A 22,168-nucleotide genomic window follows, 5' to 3' on the forward strand; every position below is an offset into this window, starting at 1 on the left:
CTCTGGCTGTAGGGTAGTGACTCCCGCATTTCAGAGCCGGTGATTGAGTAGGGCCGCACCCGGGGCGCAGTGAATGGAGGACGCTGGAGTTTAAAAGAAGGCGAGGGAAGTCGCAAATCGGTTCCCCGCATTCCTCCTCCCGCCCCTTCCAAGCGATCGCAAGCAGTGCGCAGGCCTGTCCCGGCTCCCTCCAGCTTCTAATCTAGTCGGGGGCTGGGAAAAGGCCCCCACGCCAGACGTGGGGGGCTGTGCGGCCCAAGGCCGGTCGGCCGCCCGCGCTCGGCAGCTGTCAGAGCGCACCTTCGCTTGCTGGGATCTGAACCCAGCCTCCACGACACACGCCACCTGGGCGGCGGTCACCCACTGAAGAGGACATATCTGACTTTCGGCTTTAAAGGAAAACAAAACGGAAAAAGTGGGTTTACAGCTGCATGTGTAGACTTCTCCCTGAATCAGCTCGTGGTAAGGACCATACTTTGGGTAAGACACTCTGGGGCCATAGCCCGAGTGAGATTTTGACAGTTCAGGACGGAGACCCGCCCCAGGGCTTCCGCATTCTGGCCATCTCTCCAAACGGTGACGTACTGTTTCCATAGAAAGAGTCCGTTCCACTGGAGCCGTGTCACCCTTTATCAAAACACATCGAGTCTGCCAAGGGTCGCAAATAAGCCTTCCGCGTTAAAAAAAAAAATCCTTTGCGTCCCCCACTATCCTGCATCCATATAGGTAAATATTTCTATCACTGAGTAAAAGAAAGTCAAGTTTATGTTTCCTTCCAAACGGAGACTTTGAAGCGGTACCCCTGTTTGGTTTGGGTTGGGTTTTTTTTTTGTTGTTTGTTTGTTTGTTTTTTTGCAAGGCACAAAATAAGAGTTAAAGGTTAAATTATTTCTCAAGTTGCACATAATCTCTGGTTTCAAATTCTAACATTCAGGACAGGTTTTAACCCTGGGTGTACCAGGACTGATGTCTGCCTCAATCTTTATTTTGATTCGTGGCTGGTCAGATAGATATTCAGGCAAACCCTTAGGTCCTGAATGAGGGCACTCCGCTGCCCACTTGGGTGCCCATGAAACCTGTTTCCCGGGCTATGAGAGGTTGTTTGGCAGCTAAGATAGGTCACTTTATAGCCTAAACTGCTTTCAAGCTCTGAGATGTGGGGTTGGGCTGCAAACCCCAGACATCAAATCTGTTTAGCACTGGACCCAGGATTCCAGGAGACTTCCTCCCTCCTCCTCGGTTTATCCTGACGTCCCAAATAAGCTCAGCATGCACTCTCATGATCAGAGGGCCTGAGTGACTGCAGCCTCCGAGGGAGTCTCACCACAGGACACAGGGCTAACACTGCTGACAGAGGGGATCTGCTCCAGGCTGGCACAAGACTCCATTCCTGGTCTGACGATTCTTTAGTTCCCCCTGTATATATGTGTGTGTATGAGAATACCTGGCTCTGTAAAGGCAGGGAGTAGCCCAAAGTCCAGAGCATTACATGACCATAAGACCCTCTTGTTTTTTTTGTTGTTGTTGTTTGTTTTTTTAACATGGGCAGGCACCGGGAATCAAACCCAGGTCCTCGGGCATGGCAGGCAAGCATTCTTACCTGCTGAGCCACCGTGGCCCGCCCAAGACCCTCTTGTTTAAGTAGTGGCGCTTGTGGGACCTCTGATCAGAGTCTCCACCCTCAGGAGGGGGGCAACAAAGCTTTAGCATTCCCCTGAACACAGCAACTTGCCTGGAAGCGGGTCCCCATTTCAGCATGAATCTCATTAATGCATCTGCAAAGACTCCTTTTTGTCCATCTTTAATTCCAGTCTTCCAACCTACACAATTTAGTGAGCACCTGCTTTGTACTAGGCACCGGCCAGGGGGTGGGGATACAAAAAATAAGCAAAAAGCAGCCCCTGCCCTCCAAGAGCTCATGGTGTCTGATGAGGGAATTTATTCTTCAATTAATTTACCAAATGTGTATTGAACACCTACTCTGTGCCAGGCCCTGAGCCAAGTGCTGGGGAGACAGCCACGAGGACAAGCAGAATCCTGCCATCGTAATAATACCACCCCACAGACTCATGGACCATGAGTGGGAGACGGACATTAATCAAACCATCTAGAAAACAGAGAATTATAAGCCATGATAAGGAGAATCACAGGCTACTTTGAGCGCATGTAAGTTGGGAGTTGAAGTGGGGGAAGGGGGAAGAGCAACCAGTCTGAGTGAGTGGGGCAGGAATCGGGGATGGGACAAGGACAGATACAGGACTGAACCTGGTGCGATGCTTAGCTTCCCCCCCCCCCCCCTCCAGAGCCTCCTAAAAGTGCCCGAATCACCCCTATCGCTCACCCCCAGCACCCAGGAAATCTTCCAGCCCCTCCGAAAGGCCCCTCCCTCTCTGGGAACTCCAGGCACCTCTCCTTGCCGCCTGTTGATTGGCACTGTGGCAGGAGGCCACAGTGCCCCGTGTGGTCACTGACTGAAGTTTCCTGGCCAGCAAAGGAGTGGAGTTACAGGCTGTGGGGCTGCTGTGTCCCCAGCCTCCTCTGCTCTAAGGGCCACAGAGAAGGAGCTGGGTTTGGCGTGTTTAATAAAAGAACTCCTAAGTGAGGAGCAGTGAGGTTTGGTGCATTGACATTTGTCCCAAATCCCTCACCTCCCATCCCCACCCCTCCCTGCTTCACTCCACTCTGCCTCTGGCTTTCTCATTATACGACATACAAGGCCTGGCCAGGGTAAGCCCCCTGCCCTTGTCCCTCAGGAGAGTTGCAAAGCCTGGGCAACAGAGCCCTGGGCCTGGGATCCATCCAACAAAACAGCCGTTACAGATGCCTGGGCCCTCCTGGCTTTGTCCTTTTCCTCACAATCCCCCACCTCCCACCCCCACCACTCCAGCCTGGCTCTGTAAGGACTTCCAGGTAAGAAGTGCCCCACTGGGACAACCAGAAGCCTCCCCCAGGAAGCACTAGTATTCAGGGCAAGAGGCAGTCCACCAGGCCTGGCTCAGAGAAGGCTGAGGAACCTTCTTCTGCTCCTGGTCGCGGGTACTGGGCCCCTAAATATGGCCAGTTCCTCACCAGGAGCTGTGCACTGCAGGGAGCATGACTCAGACCTCAGCCTCAAGGAGCAACAGGTGGCCAGGGCATTGTCTCTATCTCAGGCCTTTTGGTCTCACCAGGAGAGAACTCCAGGGTGGCCCGAGTGGGAATGCCAGGGTCCTTCAGCTGGCACACGCGTGCCCCTCCAGTGCCACAGGTTACCTAGCAGCAGCCTGCATTGGCAGAACCTCACACAGCTGCAGTCTCTATGTTTTGCTTCCTTTTCTCATCACAAACATGGATGGGACTGATTGGGGGGCGGGGGTTAACCTGAGTTAACCTGAGTTAGTGTGTCTGTCTGCATTGTGAGGCCGGAGCCTGGCACTTGGGAGAGTGCTCTGCACACCCCTCTTCCTCCTGTGGCCCAGGCCTTGGATGCTGCTCTCTCAGTCTCCCCATTTCCCCGGTGTCATTCAGGGTGGCTGCACAGCTGGGTTTTTGTTGCCCCTGAGGTTCCCGGAACGGCACAGGGAAAGGGGGGCCTGTCCTCTGCTACTAGATGTCCAGCGGCCATCTCTATGGAGAGAAAGGGTTGGGAATCTTTGGAGAGCTGGAAGCATGGTATGGAGCAAAGATGTAATCCTTATCACTTTTCCATCTAGGCATCCATTCTGCCCCACTCCTCGTCTCTTAAATGTTGAGCTGCTGGAGTCCCCCTTGGCCTCCCGGCGGGGGCACTTGCTATTAGGCCCGCCTGAATTCCCCATATGAAGAGGATGCAGCAAGACCTCCCTGAGCTTTTGGACATGCAAGAACTGAGGACAGCAGCAGGACCAACTGGAGCTACAGGCAGGGAGCAGAAAGGGAGCACAGCCCCTGCCTCAGAGCCTGTCGGCACCTTTCTCCTCTCATTTGAGCTTGTTGAGTTCCTCTTTAAGGTGTGATAAATGTTAACAAGATTCAGACTCTGTTAGGTTGGACAGCATTGAAGTATTACTGGTCGATGCTGGGGACACATCAGGGACAGATAATAATAATAGTTAATAGCTACCATTTATTATTCACTTAATATGTGCACTCTGAGTTAAATCCATTACATGCATTTTATTATTTAACCTTACAACTCCCTGAGATACATGCTGCTGTTATCCCCATTGTAGAGCTTAGGAAATTGAGGCTCATCAGAAGAAGTGAAGTCAATTGGCTAAGGGTACATACAACTAGTAAGTGGCAGGGCTGGAATTAAAACCGATAAAAATACGCCTCCAAGGTTCATACTTATCATTGCCTCCTGCATGCCACCTCCCAGGCACATCCCCTTAGTCAGGGGAGGGAGGGGTATCTGAGGGAAAGGATGGGTGCTAGCAGCTGGCCAAGCCATGCTGGCCTCCGACCTCAGCCAGTTTCATTCCGCACAGATTGTCTTCCTGGCCTTGGGTACAGTGAGGGCTGCAGGTACAGACAGGGAGATTCAGCTCACCTGCTCTCAGATTTCATGTCCCTGATGGCTGAGCAACCCAGACTCCTGGTTTGTCTGCCTCTGCTCCCTACCTGGGGCCTCAGTAGTAATCTGCAATCGTGGCACCTGGGGGCACTAAGTCATTAGGCTGAGAGCATACCCCTAAAGCAGAGGCGCCCTCTGAGCTCAAAGCCAGAGACAACTGTGGGGGGCAGAGAAATGCCACTAAAGCCTCTCGTGTCCCATGTGCCAAGGAGCTTCCCCTGCACACCCCGGGAACATGTCCCAGAGCACCCCTGGCTTCTGCTTTGTGGCCAGGCGTGGCTGTAGGGAGGACACAAAGTGAGGGCAGAGGGGACAGAGCTGCTGCAGGTAGGACGCCAAGCCCGACCCTAGAGTTGTCCTTGCCTCTGCAGAGATCACAGACCTCCGGGAAAGAACAAAATCCCTTTGTTCAGTCTAGTCAGGGGGTAGAGAAGAGGCTCGTTATGGGAATTATCACACTGCGTCCTTATATCCGCCCTAAGAAGTTGCTGTTGATTTTACAGAAGGGGAAACGTGGGTCAGGGTCCCTCAGCTGACGGTGACCTCCTGCTTAACTGCTCTGCTGTGCCACCTCCCGTGGCCCTTAGCAGGCTGTGACAGGGATGTGGGGGGAAGCATTCGAGGGCACTATGAACTCTCAAGCTACAAGGCGTGGCCCCACTCTCCGCATGCACCTACCACAGGCAGGACTTGGGCGGGGCACCAGAGCCCAGAGAGGACCCCATACCTGACCTCGGCAGTCACCGTGGTGAGAGGGACAGACACTGGAATACTCTGCATGGTGAGCACAAGATGAAGTAAGCAGGAGGCATTTAGAGAACACAGGGGAGTGGCTGCCAACCGGGCCTGAGCAGGGAGGGCCTGGAGGGCTTCCTGGAGGAGAGTCTTCAAGAAAGAGTGGAAGGCTTTCCTGCACAGGGGACCCTATGAACAAGGCCCGGGGAGCCTAAGTCCCTTGGAGGCTGCTGAGAACTAGTGGGTGAGGGAGGTGGAGGCAAGAGAAGAGGCCTAGGGATGAGTGGGGCCAGAAATCACAGTCCCTAGTGGGCTTCCAAGCCTGAGGCACCTGGGGACGGTCAGATGTCTGCCACCCTTCCACGATCTCCCTGCGGACGTCACACATCCCAGTGAACTAAACCGGGACACTCCAGCCTTATTGCAGCTCCAATCATCGGGCTCCAGGGCTCCCACACACTGGGCCACCCACCTCCTGGGGAGCTCATAGTGGGGTAAGGGGAGAGCTACCCTGCCTGCTCTCTCACCAGGGCAGGGTTGGGGGCTTCAGGGTTCCCCGGGGGTTCCTCCAGAAGAAAGCGAGGAGGGGCTGGAGGCCTGGAGTTTTCCCCTCTGCAGCAATTCTGGGAGAGCTGGGTGGAAGGTGGAGGGGAGGAGGCCTGGAGATGGAGCCCGGGGCCCCACTAGTGGAGGAGCCCAAAGATCCTGTCTCATAAACAGGACTTTGGAAGGATCCGATTCTCCAGGGGTCTATTTCCCAAAAGCGCTGAAAGGCTGGATTTGAGCCCCTGCGGGAGCCCCAGCCTTCACCACTGCCCTCCACCGGGCCCTGCCCTGCCCTGCTGTCAGCCGAAGGGAAAATATAGGCAGCACAGGGAAGCATCAAACCCCCAGCCCTGGAAATGTGATATGGGATGATTTAGACTGTGTAGTCACTAAACACTTTTTTATTTATTTGTTAAAGCTCCCATTCTTTTCTTATGCAAACAGCATTGTGCCTTTGAGTGCAAGTCTTTTCCGAAGGGGGTCAGAGGTCTTTAATACATCACCAGGTGTCACCAATTTCAGTCTGAGATGAAAGAGAGATGGCCCCTTTCCTCTTTATAATTTGGGGAGCTGCCTCCATCTCCTCACCCCCTCTCTCCCTGGCATAGGGAAGAGGGTCTCGGGCACTGGCATAAATAAAAGCACAGCAACACTGAGAGGAAAAGAGGGAGAAATCAGGCTCTCTCGGGTGAAGCGGTCCCATCCTCCCAGCCAGGGCACCTTGCATGCTGGTGAGCTGGGGGTGGGGTGCTGGGGGTGAGGAGGGGCAGTGTGATTCTCCCTCCCAGGATTCTGAGCTTCCTCCATCACGCCCAAGGACCTGGTGTCATTATCAGCTGGACCAGGCAGGGAGGGAGCCTCCCCCAGCTGACCTGGCAGACCTCCTCCTGGAAGCTGACCCCCAGGGTCTCAAAGCTGCACCCAGCACCCAAACTCTGGGCGTGGCCCTGTCTCAGAGCCTTCAGCAGCAGCAGCAGTAAAGGCTGCAGCAGCAAAGGGGGGCATTTATGCAGGGCTTACTGAATGGCTGGAATTGCATGCAGCATTTTTCCTTTGTTATCTCTTTGAATCCCCACAAACTTCATAAGCATTTAGTTAACCCCATTTTACAGATGAAGCAACTGAGGCTCAGAGAAGCCAAGTGACTTTCCAAGGTCACACAGGTTCTAAGTGGCACAGCCAGGATTCAAACTTGGTCTGACTGACTCAGGAGTCCTGGGCCTGCAGAGGATGGCTGGAGCTGGACCAACATCACCCTTCCCCCACTGCACCAGCTCACCCCCAAACCCACAGCCTTCCCAGCAGCGTCTCCTGCACACCGCAGCCCATCTGGCTGTTCCTCCTCAAGTTCAATTCTGCCCTAGCTGTCCAGTCGATCTTACCCTTTCAGAACTGGAGAGGGAGCAGACTGGCGCAGGAAGCTTCTACTGCTGTTTAATTCCATTCAACAGTGAGGACCACTAGAGCATGTCATGGGGCAGGGGCAGGGAGGGAGTAGTGCACTCTGGCACGTGGGAAGGGGGCCTGAAGGAGTCTTGGCACACTGGTTGGCCTGGCCTGGACTTCGTCAGCATCATGTACATGTTGGAGTGGTCGTGGTTGCTTCTGTTACTCAGGGTCACTACATTCGGGAGGGAGGAGGAGAGGAGAGGAGTCCTGGTTGGACTGAAGTAGATGGATGGAGGAGGGAGCACTACAAACTCCTGGGGATGGGGCTGAGCAGAAATTTGCAGCTCAGGTGGGTAAGGATGCTTTGCCTGGGCTCTGTGGCTAGCCTGGGCACAGCTCCAGGCCCCTGGGACCCAGTGCCCTCCTTCCCTGGTGGTTCTCCCTCCATCCCCACCCTCCCCGACTCCCCAGGCCCAAGACCCTACCCCACTCCAGCTTTTGGAAAAAGAGGGTGTGTGCCCTACCCTCACCCCCAGAAAGATTTACACCCATCTGTGGAATCCTTGAAAACATTTCTTCTCAGACAGCCACTGACTCCAAAGCTGTACCTCACAGGAGTACAGGCTTTGAAGTCAGAGGAACCTGGGTTCTAAACTTGACTTCTCTGCCCTCTAGCTGTGGGATCCTACGCAAGTAACTTAACCTCTCTGGGTCTCAGCTTCCTTATCTCTGAACTGGCAGAGCTCTGTAACAAAGGAGCTAATGAAATAATACATGCTGATGGCACTAGCCAATATTTATCGTGTCTGTTGTGTGCCAGGGAGTTTTGTGTATTATCTAAATTCACCCTACAAAGAGTCAATCCTAAAACCACCCTACAGAGTCAGTGTTATTATTGCCCCCATTTTATAAGCAAGGAAACTGAGGCTTAGGTTGTATAACTTGCCAAGGCTGGCCAGTGCAGAGCTGGGATACATCCCCAGGCAGTCTGACTCGAAGGTCATGCGCTCATCCACCCGATGTGCGGGTGGCCAGTGTGTATGGGCACCAGGACCCACTGGCTCCCTCCCTACCTGGCTCTGTAGGGTGGCTGCGGGATGCTCTGTGGGAACCAGGAATGTTGACCTCAGGGGCTGGCATCCTGCCCAGGGTCCCACCTCCCAGGCCTTTTTTAACCTGTGGCCACCTCCCTGAAAGGCTGTTCCTCCTTCCCCCGGGGCTGGGACTGGGGACATGACATCATGTGGGCACATCTCCAAGTGACACAGGCAAAGGCAGCTGATCCCAGGAGGAGCCTGTGTACTTGGAGTGGGTTCCTTTTCATTCTTCTTCCATCTGACCACTTGCCTGACCTGGGAAGAGCCTGAGGCTCTGTCGGGTCATCTCAGCGTTGCCCAGGCCTGGCTCTTTTAAGAGAGGGATTATCTTGGCTGGTTCCTCTACCATATCCTTCATCCCACCTCATAAGTCACTTCCCCAGGGCCTGTCCCATGCCAGCCTCCATCCTGTGGCCCACCACTTCCTACAGTTAAAATTCTGCACTTCTTTCTGTGGTGTCCTGAGCACTGTGCCCCTCCCCAACGGGTGCTCTTTGAAGACAGGGACAAAATGATTTTGCTCTCCATGGTCCCCAGGGACACCTGGCATGTGGTTGTTGAACAAGTGAGTGGACCGACCCACAGTGTCCCAGGGAGGCTGAGAGGGTGTCCCCAGTGTGACTGCAGCAGAAACCAATCTGACTTTTGACTGGAGGTTGAGACCTGCCCCATAGCGGAGAAGGATGGCCCCACCAGCCTCAGCTTCCTGGACCAGTGCAAGGAAGAAACCAAACCAGGAGAACTGCCAAGGGGCAGGTGCCAAGAGGACTGCGCCCTCAGTCCCAGACCCCCCAGCTCCGCTGGCCCCTGCCGGAGGGCTCAGGCTGCGGCCTTGGCCTCCGTGGAAGTTCCTCTCCCTACAACAGTGGCAGCAATGTTAATGGCAGTGGTCAGGAGTGCTTAGGAGGTACCAGGCTCTGTGCCCAGCACTTTCAAGGAATTAACTCTTGGGACCCTCTCAATGGCTAAGGCCATAGAGGTAAGTGCTATTTGTATTCCCATTTCACAGATGATGAGACTGATGCTCAGAAAGTGATGTGTGCAAAGATGCCCACTGTATAAAGGGGAGGGTGGGGAGGGGAGATTGTGAAGTCAGGTGCCAGACGCTAGACAGACATCTCTGCCCAAAGCCCTTCTACGTCCGGGGCCTACCTCTTTAACTTGATGATTTGGGATGTGTCCAGCCTGCCAAATGGGTCCAGGTACGACCTGTATTCACACAGCTGAATTCTCAACAACCTGAAGGTTCTCCTCCCCCAGTCACCCCCATTCCTCAACAGGCACTAATTTATTCATTTATCATGTTGACAAATATTATAGAACACCTACTATGTGCCAGGTACTGTCCTAGACACTAAGAATGCACTGGTGAGCAAAACCAGACCCAGTCCCTGCTCTCTTACAGTGTATATTTTAATGGAAAACAACCAACCAAATGTGTGGCTAATTACAAATGGTGATACACCCAAAGGAGGGAGAACAGAAAGGATATACTTTAGACTGGGTGGGGCGTAGGGAATCACGGGAGGCTTTAGAGAGATGACATTTATATACTAGCATAACCGATCAACCAGACAATTGATTAATCTAGATCAGAGAGGTTCCACCTGCTGTGATTTGCTGGATAAAGAGGTTTTCCCCCTTGAGCTTGGTTAACCTCCTCATCAAGGAAAAGTACTGCAATCCACGGCCGTTTTGGCCTTTGCTGAACGAAGAGCCCTGAAATTCCAGATCTAGGGGATCTCAGAGTAAGGGGTGAGGGAAAGTATAATCTTACTTGTTTTTTTGTTTCTTTCGGATAGAACAGGAACCGCGGGGTCAGTGACGGAAGAGCCGGCCCCTTGCCGCCTTCCCCACCCTCAGAAATGCGGTGCTCTGTCACCACCTGGTGGACAAAATAGACAGTGCAGGGGTGGCTCAGCCCCGAGCCGCGGTCTGGGGTGGGACCCAGATTGCCGCTTCCTTCAGGCAGACGGTAACAGGGAGGCAGTAGGTTTGGGAGTCTTCCTGGAATGGGGCGGGGGTGGGAGGAAGGAGCGAGGGTGGATGGGGAATTGCTGTTTGAAAGTCAACTGACCGGAGACCGACAATGGCCCCATTGTGTCCGGGGCCTTGACCTTGGTTTCCTGCCACTCTCATCTCCCGGAGTGGCATCACCCGGGTCTGATTGGCCGGGAATCCGCACCGCGACAGTGGGCGGCCCGCGCTGGGCACTGAGCAATGGTCTTCCCGAAAGCCAAGACGCGAGACTGGCCAAGTTACCCAGGAAACCAGAGGCAGGGGTAAGGAAGGGGTAAGTGACGGATCCTCTCAGAAGAATTTCCTCCTTCCTCTATAGCATGGAGAGCGTGGGGGCAGGTTCGGGACTCCCTTTGAAAGGCATTGCTGCCCAGCGGGTAAGGGCCTGGGCTGCAGTCTGGGAGATCCAGGTCCAAATCAGTTATGAGATATTGGACACAGTCTTTAGCTCCCAACATTTTTTTTTTTTCAAACTACATTCTCATGGGTTCCCATTTACATCGCGGAGGGGGAAAATAAAATGCAATAAAAAGCTAAAGCTCCGCAACTTCACCGCATTCATCTCTCCCCATCCCAAGTAATTTTACTTTGTAAGTAAATAACAAGTATTGTTCCTTTAACGTGTGTCCTTTCTGACCTCGTTCAATGCAATCTCTACATATGAAAATATATGATTTGGTGTACTTAATCTCTCTGGGCCTCAGTCTCCTAATCTGAAAAATGGAGATGATGGTAGTAGTGCAGTCAGGGAGTTACTGAGAAGGTAAACTGAGATAATTCACATGGACGGCCTCACACAGCGTCTACTGTTGTCATCATTGCCACCTTTTTGTTATCATTGTTGGCCCCCAGACTCAATTCTGGGTAGAGGTCTGGATAGAGGCCCTCTCCTCCCTCCACAGCCTGCTCTCCCCTCTCCCCCTTCTTCCTCCTGACAAAGTGACGTGATGAAAGTCTGTTCCCTAACACCTGTTTTTTGTGGGTTTTTTTTTTTTTTTTTGGTATGCTGTATGGCAGGGGTCACATTGTGTTCTTTTTCCATGTGAGTATCCCATTATTGCAGCACCATTTGTTGAATTTTTGTTTGTTGTTTTTGTGTGTTTGCTTGCTTGCCTGTTTTTTGAGACATGCATGGATGGGAATCGAACCCGGGTCTCCTGCGTGGCAGGTGAGAATTCTACCACTGAACTATCCTTGCATCTCCTTGCTTGTTTTTTTAAAAAACTAGAAAGAGCATCTGGTAGTTTCTGCATGTCTTCCTCTCCCCTCAGCTCCCCTCCCTGCCCCAACTCTGCCCTTCCTTCCCACAGTTGACCCAGATGTGACCCCTCACCCCACTGCAGAGACAATATTCCCATTCCAAGGCTGGAAGAAGAGTCTTCCATGGCCGGGGTGAAATGGCCGAACTGGGCGAGCCTCTGTGGGGGGCAGGTAGGTGCCGGGTTTGCTGTCAGAACACCCTAGAGCACAGCCAAGGGCTCGTCACCTCACCCCTCTGAGCCACCGCTTCCTCACCTGTACAGTGGAGTGACTAACAATAGCTCTTGCATTCAAATATTCAGAGGGAGGGTAACACCGCAACCCCCTTTGCACAGGGCTGGCACTGCGAAAACCCCTGCTAAGTAGTAGTTATTATGAGGTTGTAAAACATGGTGTTATGTTTATTTGGCATTTTGAGTTTGTAAAGGAAATCGCCTTCTTTTTAAAAGTTGCTATCCTTTGGCGTATGGACAAGGAAGTTTGGTTTTGATTTACAAGCCTCAGCAGAAAGGTAAATGATTATTTTGGAGCTGTTATAGGTCTCTGAGGTCATCCATAGAGCTCCCTGAACCCAGAAAGTGCCCCGATACACGACGCCGAGGGACCTCACTGATCCAGAGGATGCACCAGGAAGTACTCAGCCCCCAGGTGATTGAGTCCAGGCCTGAACACCGTCCAACAGACACCTGCACCATACAGTACCACGCTGCCCGGCCAGGGCTTCCCTGGAATGCGGGAGTTTCATTTGGGAAAAACTTACCGAGAATACTAGTTGATATTTATTCAGTGCTTATTAGATGCCAAGCGGACAAGCATAGTGGACAAGACCAATTCCCCTCATGTAGCTTTTTTTTTTTTTTTTTTTGTCATGGGCAGGCTCCAGAAATTGAACCCGGGTCTCCAGCATGGCAGACAAGAATTCTGAGTGGCACTGAGCCACTGTTGCACCGCCCTCATGTAGTTTTTTTTAATGGCCTCTCTGTGTATGCTACTTTCCTTTGCATTTTTTGGGTCTGTGTGTATGTGTGTGTATAATTTACACACTTTAAAATTCACCTTTTTTAGCGTACAGTTCTATGAGCTTCGTAATGGTTGGTGGTTACATACATCATGTAGCCACCATTACAATCAAAATATAGAGTATTTCTATCACTGCCCAAATTTCCCCTCACCCTTTAGTCATCAACCCCTTCAGCCCACTAGCAGCCATGGGCAACATCTAATTGTTTTTAATAGTCTCCATAGTCTGCCTTTTCCAAAATGTCATATAGATGGAATCCTACAGTATGTAGTCTTTTAAGTCTTCATCTTGTACATATGAGTGATTCACTCCTTTTCTTTTCCCTTTCAACTTTTTATCATGAAAAAATGTCAGACATACAGATAGTTAAAAGACTAATACAGTGAACGCCTACAAACCCACCATTTAGATTCAACCATTGTTTAATTTTGCCATATTTCTAAATGATGTATATTCATAGGCATATAGTTGCTGAACCATTTGAAAGTAAGTTGTAGACACTTTGACATGTCACCTCTGAAATTTCAACATATAGCAGCTAAAAAACGACATATGATAACTATCCCATTATCACACCTAAGGAAGTTGACAGTAATTCCCAAATATCATCTAATACCCAGCCCATTTGCAAATTTCCCCAAGCCTTTTTATAGCTTTTCACCCACCTCTTAGAGATTTTATTTTTAAATGTTTCATGTTGAAATAATTATAGACTCACAGTCGTAAGAATAGTAGAGTCCCATGTACTCCAAAGATGACATCTTATATATAGCAGTAGTATGTTACCAAAAGCAGGAAATCGACATCGGTATATTACTGCTAACTAGATTACCCCAGACCTTATTCAGTTTCCACCATTTTTTAACCCGCATTCGTGTGTGTGTGCATTCCTAAGCACTTTTATCCCATAAATAGATTGGGTAACCACCGTACACTCAAGCTACATAACTATTACATTCCCATAAAAGAACTCTCTCATTCTACCTCTTATGTCTGCAGCCACTCCTACTTCATACCCTCTTCCTCCCCCGGTAACCACTCATCTGTTCTCCAGCTCTATAATTTTGTCATTTTGAGAGTCTTATATAAATGGAATGATATGTATGCAACCTTCTGAAGTAGACTTCTTTCGCTAAGCCTAATGCCCTTGAAGTCCTTTTAGTTGGTTACATATATCAACAGCTCATCGCTTCTGATTGCTGAGTAGTGCTCTTACATGGACCTCACCAGTTTAGCCGTTTCCCAGTTGAAGAACATTTAAGTTGTTTCCGGTTTTTGAGTGATTAAGGATAAGACCACTGTGGACACTTGCATACAGGTGTTTGTGTGTGAACGTAAGTGGCATTTCGCTTGAGTAAATACCTGCGTGTGGAATGGCTGGGTTGTATGGTTGTGTGTGTTTATAAGTGACTGCCAAATTCTTTCCCACGGTGGCCGTACCAGCTTACATTGCCACTGGCATTGTGTGAGCGTTCCAGTTGCTCTGTGTCCCTGTCTGCATGGGTATTAGCTTTTTATTTTATTTTAGGTATTTTACTAAGTGTGTAGCAATACCCCATGCAACCTTGAAAACATAAATAAGACCATGCCACAGCCCTTCTCAAAACTCTCCAGTGGTTTCCTATCATACTCGGAAGAAAATCCCAATTCCTTTCTGCGGCCTGCCAGGCTGTCTGTCCCATCGTGGGCTCCGGCCGCACAGACCTCTTGGTTGTTTCTCTAATACGCTAAGCTTGTTCCTCCTTCAGGGCTTTCCACGTGCTGTTCCCTCCACCTGGAATGTTCTCCACTTCATGCTCTCTGTGTCAAATATCAGCTTTCCTAATGGGTTTTTTTTTTCAAATGTAATTTTATTGAGATATATTCATAGACCATACAATCCATCCAAAGTGTGCAATCAGTGGCTTACAGTATCATCACATGGTTGTGCATTCATCACCATGATCAATCTTAGAACATTTGCATTATAAAGAAATAGAAATAAAGAGAAAAAAAGAAAACGCAAACATCCCATAACCCTTCCCCTCCACATTATTGACCTCTAGTATTGCATTCTACCCAATATAAAGACAATGAAGGTAAGTTAACTAAGAAAGTGCACTGTTGTCAGAGATATATAGATTAATGAAACAGAATAAAACATCAAGAAGTAGATCCAGGATGCCTTAGATTGGACATATCTTTAGACTTGCTTTAATTGGGACATGTTCTCAGCCTTAGAACTGTAAATCTTGCAACTTATTAAATTCCCCTTTTTAAAAGCCAAAAAAAAAAGTAGACCCATACAAACACAGGCAACCTACACACACACACACACACACACACACACACACACACACATATATATATATATATATATATATAGCTATTGAACTATTATCAAAGATCAGGGCCACTGGATTACAGCTCAGCAATTTCAGATATTTCCTTCTGGCTGTTCTACTACACTAGAAACTAAAACGAAATACCTACATAATGAGTCAGTGGTCAAAATCACTTGTTAAATCTGAATTTCTCCATTATACCTCCTCCCTCTCATTTGATCATTCCCTGATGGTTTAAATGTGCCCCCTTCCCTCCACCCATCTTTGCAATTCCCTTCCCCCGTTATCTCTGCCTGATGTTATATTATATTAATTATTAACTTGTTCATTGCCTTCTCTCCCATGAGGACAAAGATTAGCTTTTTCATGACTGTATCTCTAGTGCTTAAAGGAGTGCTTGGCACGCAGGAGGCACACCATAAATATTTGTCGAATGAGTGTTTATCAGAAATCTCCTGTGCCTCTTGCCCTACATTTTGGCTCCCCTTTTAGGCAGCCAGCTCTGTGGCAACCAGCCTGGGGCAAGTGGAAGCCCCTTGGCTTGGTTGCTCCAACAGCTCTTGCCTCCTGCCCACGGTTTCTCCCTGGACTCGCTCGAAGTCAGAGGAAGTTGACCAGTGGAGGCTGGAGTGGGTGAGTGTCTGACACTCAGGGGACCCCACCCTGCTCCACAGCAGGTCCCAGCCAGATAGAGCCCCGGTGGTAACAATTAGGTAACACACGGTCATACTGGCTTCTGTCCTTCCTATTTCACTGTCCCCTCAGAATAAATGACTAGCAGCAAACCCTCATTCTGCTTTCTCTGCTTGCAAGGAAGAACCAGGGATGGAGAAGAACCGAGATTAAATTAGAATGGATATATGGAACTTGAAGTCTAGTGAGAGAGTCAAATAATAATTCAATTAAAGAAAAACTAAATGTAAATAACCTCAGGCAAAGGGACAGCCTTCTCAACAAATGGTGCTGTAACAACTTAATATCCATATGGAAAACAATGAATCTCAATCCTTACTATGTACTTGAAATGTATCTAAAATAATAAAAAAGCAAGAACTATGAAACTTCTAGGAGAAAGCATGGGAGGAAATCTTTATGACCTTAGGAGGCAGGCAAAGATGTCTTAATTCACAGAAAAAAACTAATCATAAAAGGGAAAAGTTGGCAAACTGAACTTCCTCAAAATTGAAAATTCAAAAGACATTAAGTGAAAAAATAAGTCAAAGAACAGGAAAAAGTTTTGCCATATATATTTTTAGCAAATCTAAATCCTACAAAGCAATCTTATGAATCACCAATGACAGCACACACACAGGAAAAAAAAATGTTTAATGGGCAAAAGATTTTAACAAATGCTTCAGAAAGAAGATATAAATATCTAGATAGTAACAAAAAGTTGTTCAACATCATTAGCCACTATGAAAATGCAAATTAAAACCACCATGAGATATCATTATGCACTCATTAGAATGGCTAAAATTTAAAGGACTGTTAATACCATGTGTTGATGAGAATGTGAAACAACTGTAACTCTCCTATATGTTGCTAGCAGGAAGTGTAAAATGAAGCAACTACCGAGAAAAACAGTTTGGTGGTTTCTTACAAAATTAAGCATACACTTACCATATGCCCAGCAATCTCAAAGTGATATCCCCACAAAGACGGGTGCATGAATTTTCAGATCAGCTTTATCCATAATAGCCAAAAAGTGGAAAGAACCCAGGTACCTATCAACAGGTGAATAAATAGATTACAGGATATTCAGACAAAAACTTACTACTCAATAATGAAAAAGAAATAACAAAACAAAAATGGATGAACCTCAAAAACATTATGCTGAGTGAAAGAAGCCAGGCTGAAGAGCACATACTGTATGATTTAATTTAAATAAGTTCTAGAACAAGCAAAACTAAGCTAGGGTGACAGAAAGCAGAGCAGTGATTGGCTGGAGCTGGTCTTGGGGACAGGGGACATTAACTGGAAAGGGAAATTAAGAAAACTGTCCAGATTTGGAAATATTCTATGTCTTAAGTGATGTGGTGGAAACATGGGTGTGTGTATATATATATATATTTCAAAACACATAGAACTGTACACCTTGAGTGGATGCATTTTATTGTATGCAAATTATACTACAATAAGGTTGATTTTTTAAGTGAATTAGCCACAGCTTGTGATAAGTGCTATGAAGAGAAGAAGATAATGGTGTTACGAGAGAATAATGGGCATAGGGGACTAGTTTCTATTGGCCGGCCAGGGAAGGACTCTTGAAGAGGTTGACATTTGAGCAGAGAGATCTTTGAATGTCAAGAAGGAGCCAGCCATGAAATGATCTAGGGAAAGGGCATACCGGGCCAAGGGCATAAAGACCTAAAATCCGGAGGGGGCTTGGCTACCCTGGGAACTGTCAGAAGTCCAGTGAGACTGGGTGAAGAGAGCGGGCCTGAGAATGGTAAGAGATGAGGGTGGAAAGTTGGCTGTGCGTCAGATCAAAAGGACCTTACCAGCCTTGAAAAGGTTTGGAATTTGAAACAAACAGAATGTCAATCCTCCAGAGTATAGTGGGGCAGAAAGGCACTTCAGGGTCATGGGAAAATAAGAAGGATAGAGAAGGGCATAGTCAGGGCTACCAGGCAATATCTGGGAACAGAGGAGGTGACATTTTTGCTGAGTCTTGAATGTAGTAGAGGGGAAAGGACATTCAAATGGAGGACACTGAATTAAATGCATTCATGGAGCATTCAGAGACCTAAGCACAGTGTAAAGTTGAGTTGGCGTTTTCCCTGTGGAAGGCGGAGTGGCAGGAAATCTGAGGTGGGGACTGTGGTGGTGAACAAGGTCTGTGCAAAGGGAGCAGTTGCTACGTGCAGTATCTCACCAAAATAGCCCTTTGAAAAGCCCCATGTGGTCAGTCCTATTATTCCCATTTTACAGATGAGGAAACTGAGGCTCAAAAATGTTTAGTTTTGGGTCCCAAAGCAAGGATATAAAGAAACCAGGGCTGGAATGCACATCTCTGGACACTTCTAATCAAGCATTGCCCTTCCTCTTCCTAAGTGGGAGAAGTAACTTCATCTCGTAATCGTAAATGACCTTCCAAACAAGGGGGGATAATATACAAGTTTCCTTGTCCCATCCTTTTCAGAAACTATTTCAGCCTTTTCTGTGTTTTCCAAACAGAAGACTCCCAGGGCCCAGAGGAGGTGGTATTGAGAGCTTCATGGTGCAAACTGGATTGTAGAGTCCTAGCCAGGAACATCGCCTGATCTTCTAAGAATCTGACAGGCAGTGCCACATGCTGCCGCTTTATCCAAGCAACAGAAGGAACTGGTGCAGGCGGTGGCAGCAGCAGCAGCAGTGGCGGCGGCAGCAAATCTGTCCCCAGTGCACAAACAGCACGGTTTTGTTGTGATGGAATACACATGGCATATGGCTGCAAAGTTACTATCTTGAGAGCGGGTAGAAATGGGATTCTTCATGTGCCAGATTTTGCTTCCCTTTCTGAAACAATTCTTGTAGTAAACAGAGGTTTTCTGATCTTGTTAAGCTCTGGAGGATGGGAATTCCTCTAGACTTTTTAAAGTAAAGCTGTTGTCTTGCAGTGTTTCAGTCTGTCGAGGGTGCAAATGTTTGTTTGTTTGTTTTTTTTAAGCATGGAAGCTCTTCTGTGCTCCTTCCCTCCCTCCGTCCAAAGGCCAGTACAGAAGGAGGAGCTGCCACCACCAGGTGACCAACCCAATTCCCGTTACAGACCACCCCATGGTGAGAGCTCCAAATGTCCCAAAGCCACCCCTTGGCAAATGGGGTGGGGAACAGGAAAGGCTTGCTGAGTGTGGGAGGCCACGGGGTGGAGGCAGCAAGGAAGGGCCAGGAAGCGGGTAAAATGTGACTTTTAGGAGAATTATTTTGAACCACGTCTGGTGCACTGACAGCATAATGATCATTATTAGGGCCTCAGTTGTAAAGGGGAGCCTGCCCTGAAGTTACATTTTCTCTTTCAGAGAAGCATGGTCTGTCAGCCCAGCATAAAATAACTCTTTGCCAACCTCCTCCGCGATAGGCGGGGTCGGAATGCTTCAGCTGCTCCCTCTCTGTTACCTTTCATTAAGGACTTTGCTTTTTTGGTAAACAAGCAACCCATTTTTCAATGTGTGCCTTTTAAAACTCACCTGAGAAATCCTTTAAGGAGCGCAGCTGTATTTGCAGTTTTCTATCCATATTGAGTTTTGCCATGGCTACCTGGAATCCTAGCTCTCCTAGGATGTTCTAGACACAATGTTACCTCTAACCAGGGGTGTGGCCTGAATTATACCCAGATAGAGCTAGTTGGCTTTCACAGTGTTTTAAAAAATGGACATCTTCACATCAAAATCCTGTTTGCTGGCTTCTCTTGAAATCAGAAAACCTGGCCATGTGGAACCATAATCCCCTATGAAAAGTGGCTAGAGCTGAATAATAGTTGTTCCCTTTGCACAGAGCTTGTTCTAGTTTGCCACAGTCCTCACTGCTTTATGCCCCACCCCCCACCCCACCCATCTACACCTTAGAAGAGAGTACAAGTTAACAGGCAGATATGGAGAAATGGATTCCAGTCTTAGGCCCTCCACTTACTTCCTATGGTTCCTTGCACAGATGCCTGCATCTCTCTGAGGCTTTTTGTTTTAATTTAAAAAATTTTTTTTACTAATTAAAAAAAAAATTACAAGAAAGAAACACAAACATTCCCAACACATACACTCAACAATTCACAATATCATCACATAGTTGCATATTCATCATCATGATCATTTCCCAGAACATTTGCCTCAATTCTGAGGCTTATTTTTAATCTTTACAAAGAAGAGAATGATGAGATAATCTATGCAGACCCATTTCTTTTGTTGTTATTTTTATTGACAAAAAATAACAACATACAAACAGGAACATTCTTAACATATGAGCATTCCATTCTTTGTATGTATATGACTATTTCAATGACATAAAGGAATTTGAGGACAGTATACAGTGGACACACACCTACTAAAATGTAAGCCCCATATAGGCAAGAATTTTTTTAAAATGCTTTGCTTATTCCTGTATCCCCAGAGCTTAATATAGTCCCTGACACATATGATGCACTCAGTAAATAGGTTCAATGACTATGTGGATTTAGATTTTCCCAAGATATTACTCTTCATATATCATTTGCTAAATTATTATTGGTCTACTTTATAAATATCAATGCAAATAGACTTACAATTCAGTTACTTATTTCTAATTTGCACATTGGTTTCTTTCCTTTATCCTTTAAAATATCAAAAAGCAGGAAGATTTTTCAGAGCGGATGGTAACTTCATTGCCATACTTACTTGAGCCATAGCCTGGGAGAAAAATATGTTCTCCTCCAGGGCTGGATTTCTAAGTTCTCTTTCAGAATGCCAGGCCACTTCAGGAATCAGGGCTTTAAAAAGTCACAATTAAAAACACATGCATTTGTGTAATGCCTCTTGAAAACTCAAGGTGCTGTACAAACACATGGAAAACATTTAGTGCTCCATGAAGCACTTTACTCAGAAGTAATACTTTCAGAGAGAAGAGTGCACTTAGCTAGAACTAAAGGCAGGTCCTATGTCATTATCTCAATACAACTCAACCTCTGAGTGCCTGCAGTTTGCTCCTCATTGGATGCAAGTTTCCTGAAAATATAAAAGGTGAGTTGACTACCAAGTCTATTCAAGATTAGCTCATTGGAAAGTTATATTGTATGACATTGGCTTGTGGTTTCGGTATTGGTAACCTGTAGGAATCAGCTGTGTTTTTTGTTTGCCCAGAATCCAGTCCTCCTAATTCTGGTAACTAAACCTTGATTTCCCTTGGGAAGCCATTCTTTCCACAGTTTTTTAACTGTGGGATTTGGGGGAGTGAGGCCTCATCCCCGAACCCAGAGGAAAGCATAGGACCAACCAGGGTTACATAACCTGGCCACAGCACACATTCAAAGGAAAGTGAGTTATCCTAGCCAATCTGAACACTAAATTTCCATTCTGGAGCTTTTCTTAGTACTGTTAAGAAAGAGAAAGACTTTTTTTTTCTGCTGTGACTTTATTGTGAGAATGGAACTCAGTCTCAGAAATACTGCGGGAGAATGAAGTCATGCCGCAGAAAAAGAGCTGAGAGATGGAAAAAGAGGTGAGATTTCTGGTTATAGTGTTTTGAGAGTCCTGGATCCAGCTAAGCCTGAAGCTCAGACTTGCCCCTGGAGTTTTGGTTTCACGAGCCAATAAATTTTCTTTCCCTCTCTTTTTAAAACCAACCTGAATAGCATTTCAGCCACTTTTAATGCAGAGAGATAGGACTAGCAAATTGAAATTTGCAAATGTCCCTCAGGAAAAGAGACTGTGGCTCAGGTAAAAACCAAAGACTTGAACCAAGATCAGAAGCAAACTGACTTTGCCTCTTTCTCCTTTACGTGCACCTCAGTTTTCATTAGAATTAGGCAGTGCAATGGGCTAGGAAACTAGGAGAAGCACAAACTTGTTGATAGCCCCACATGAAAGAATAATCTAATCATTCTTTCCTGGTTTTCTTGCATGTGCTGGCCACATTCACTGGCTTTCCTGTCATATGCATTCATTTGTTTCCCTGGGGTGGAAGGCACTGAAATATGTCGGAGGCCAAAGTGGGGTATTCCAGTCTCAGTGGTGCTTTAAAACTTTCTGTACTTGATATAGGGTGATGCTGCTAGAATTTGCCACTGAGCCCGTAAGCTCCAAATATATATATATATATATTGTTCACCTTGTGCAGCTTCTAGGGTTGTTTATCTAATAGGGTTACTGAGAGCCCACACACCTATGAGCAAGTGGGGCAGCCTTTCTCGTGTTTTAGGAGAGATTGTTTCTAGTCTCTGGTCAGCTCTTCTTCTTTAGTCCTGCCTCTCCTTTTAGGTCGATGGCCCTGCTTTTCTCTTTTGATCCAGTCTGAATACTGCCACCAAATGATTCTTCACAAAACACTGAATCCCATTCCCCTGTCCCACTTTGAGGATCCTCAGTGATTCCCTATAGTTTTCATATTGAATCCATCCTCTTCTATTTAGCCCTAATAAAACTGTTAATAATAAAACCTTATGGTTTGGAGTACTTACTATCTGCCGGGTACCATGCTTACATTTTATGTGCATTATCTCCATTAATCCTCAAAATGACCCTGTGAAGTAACTATCAATCTTATCCCTATTTTTCAGATGAGGAAACTAATGCACAGA

The 22,168-nt window shown here is 47.5% G+C and overlaps 1 protein-coding gene and 1 long non-coding RNA gene across 2 annotated transcripts in view; both read left to right on the plus strand.

The window, feature by feature from the left end:
* PURA (purine rich element binding protein A) overlaps nt 1-6,614 on the plus strand; it is a 43,374-nt gene extending 36,760 nt beyond the window's left edge. The window contains exons 2-3 of the transcript XR_013166205.1: nt 1,991-2,166; nt 3,693-6,614. The gene's annotated coding sequence lies outside the window, so the exon portion shown is untranslated. The remainder of the gene's footprint in view (nt 1-1,990; nt 2,167-3,692) is intronic.
* A 3,537-nt stretch (nt 6,615-10,151) lies between these two features.
* On the plus strand, nt 10,152-19,361 carry LOC143664473 (uncharacterized). The gene is made up of 3 exons (XR_013166435.1): nt 10,152-11,362; nt 11,631-11,751; nt 18,103-19,361. It is a non-coding gene; the product is annotated as an uncharacterized LOC143664473 (long non-coding RNA).
* Nucleotides 19,362-22,168: the final 2,807 nt, after the last annotated feature.

The sequence above is a fragment of the Tamandua tetradactyla genome, chromosome 20, assembly GCF_023851605.1.
Source record: "Tamandua tetradactyla isolate mTamTet1 chromosome 20, mTamTet1.pri, whole genome shotgun sequence".
In the NCBI taxonomy this organism is placed as follows: domain Eukaryota; kingdom Metazoa; phylum Chordata; class Mammalia; order Pilosa; family Myrmecophagidae; genus Tamandua; species Tamandua tetradactyla.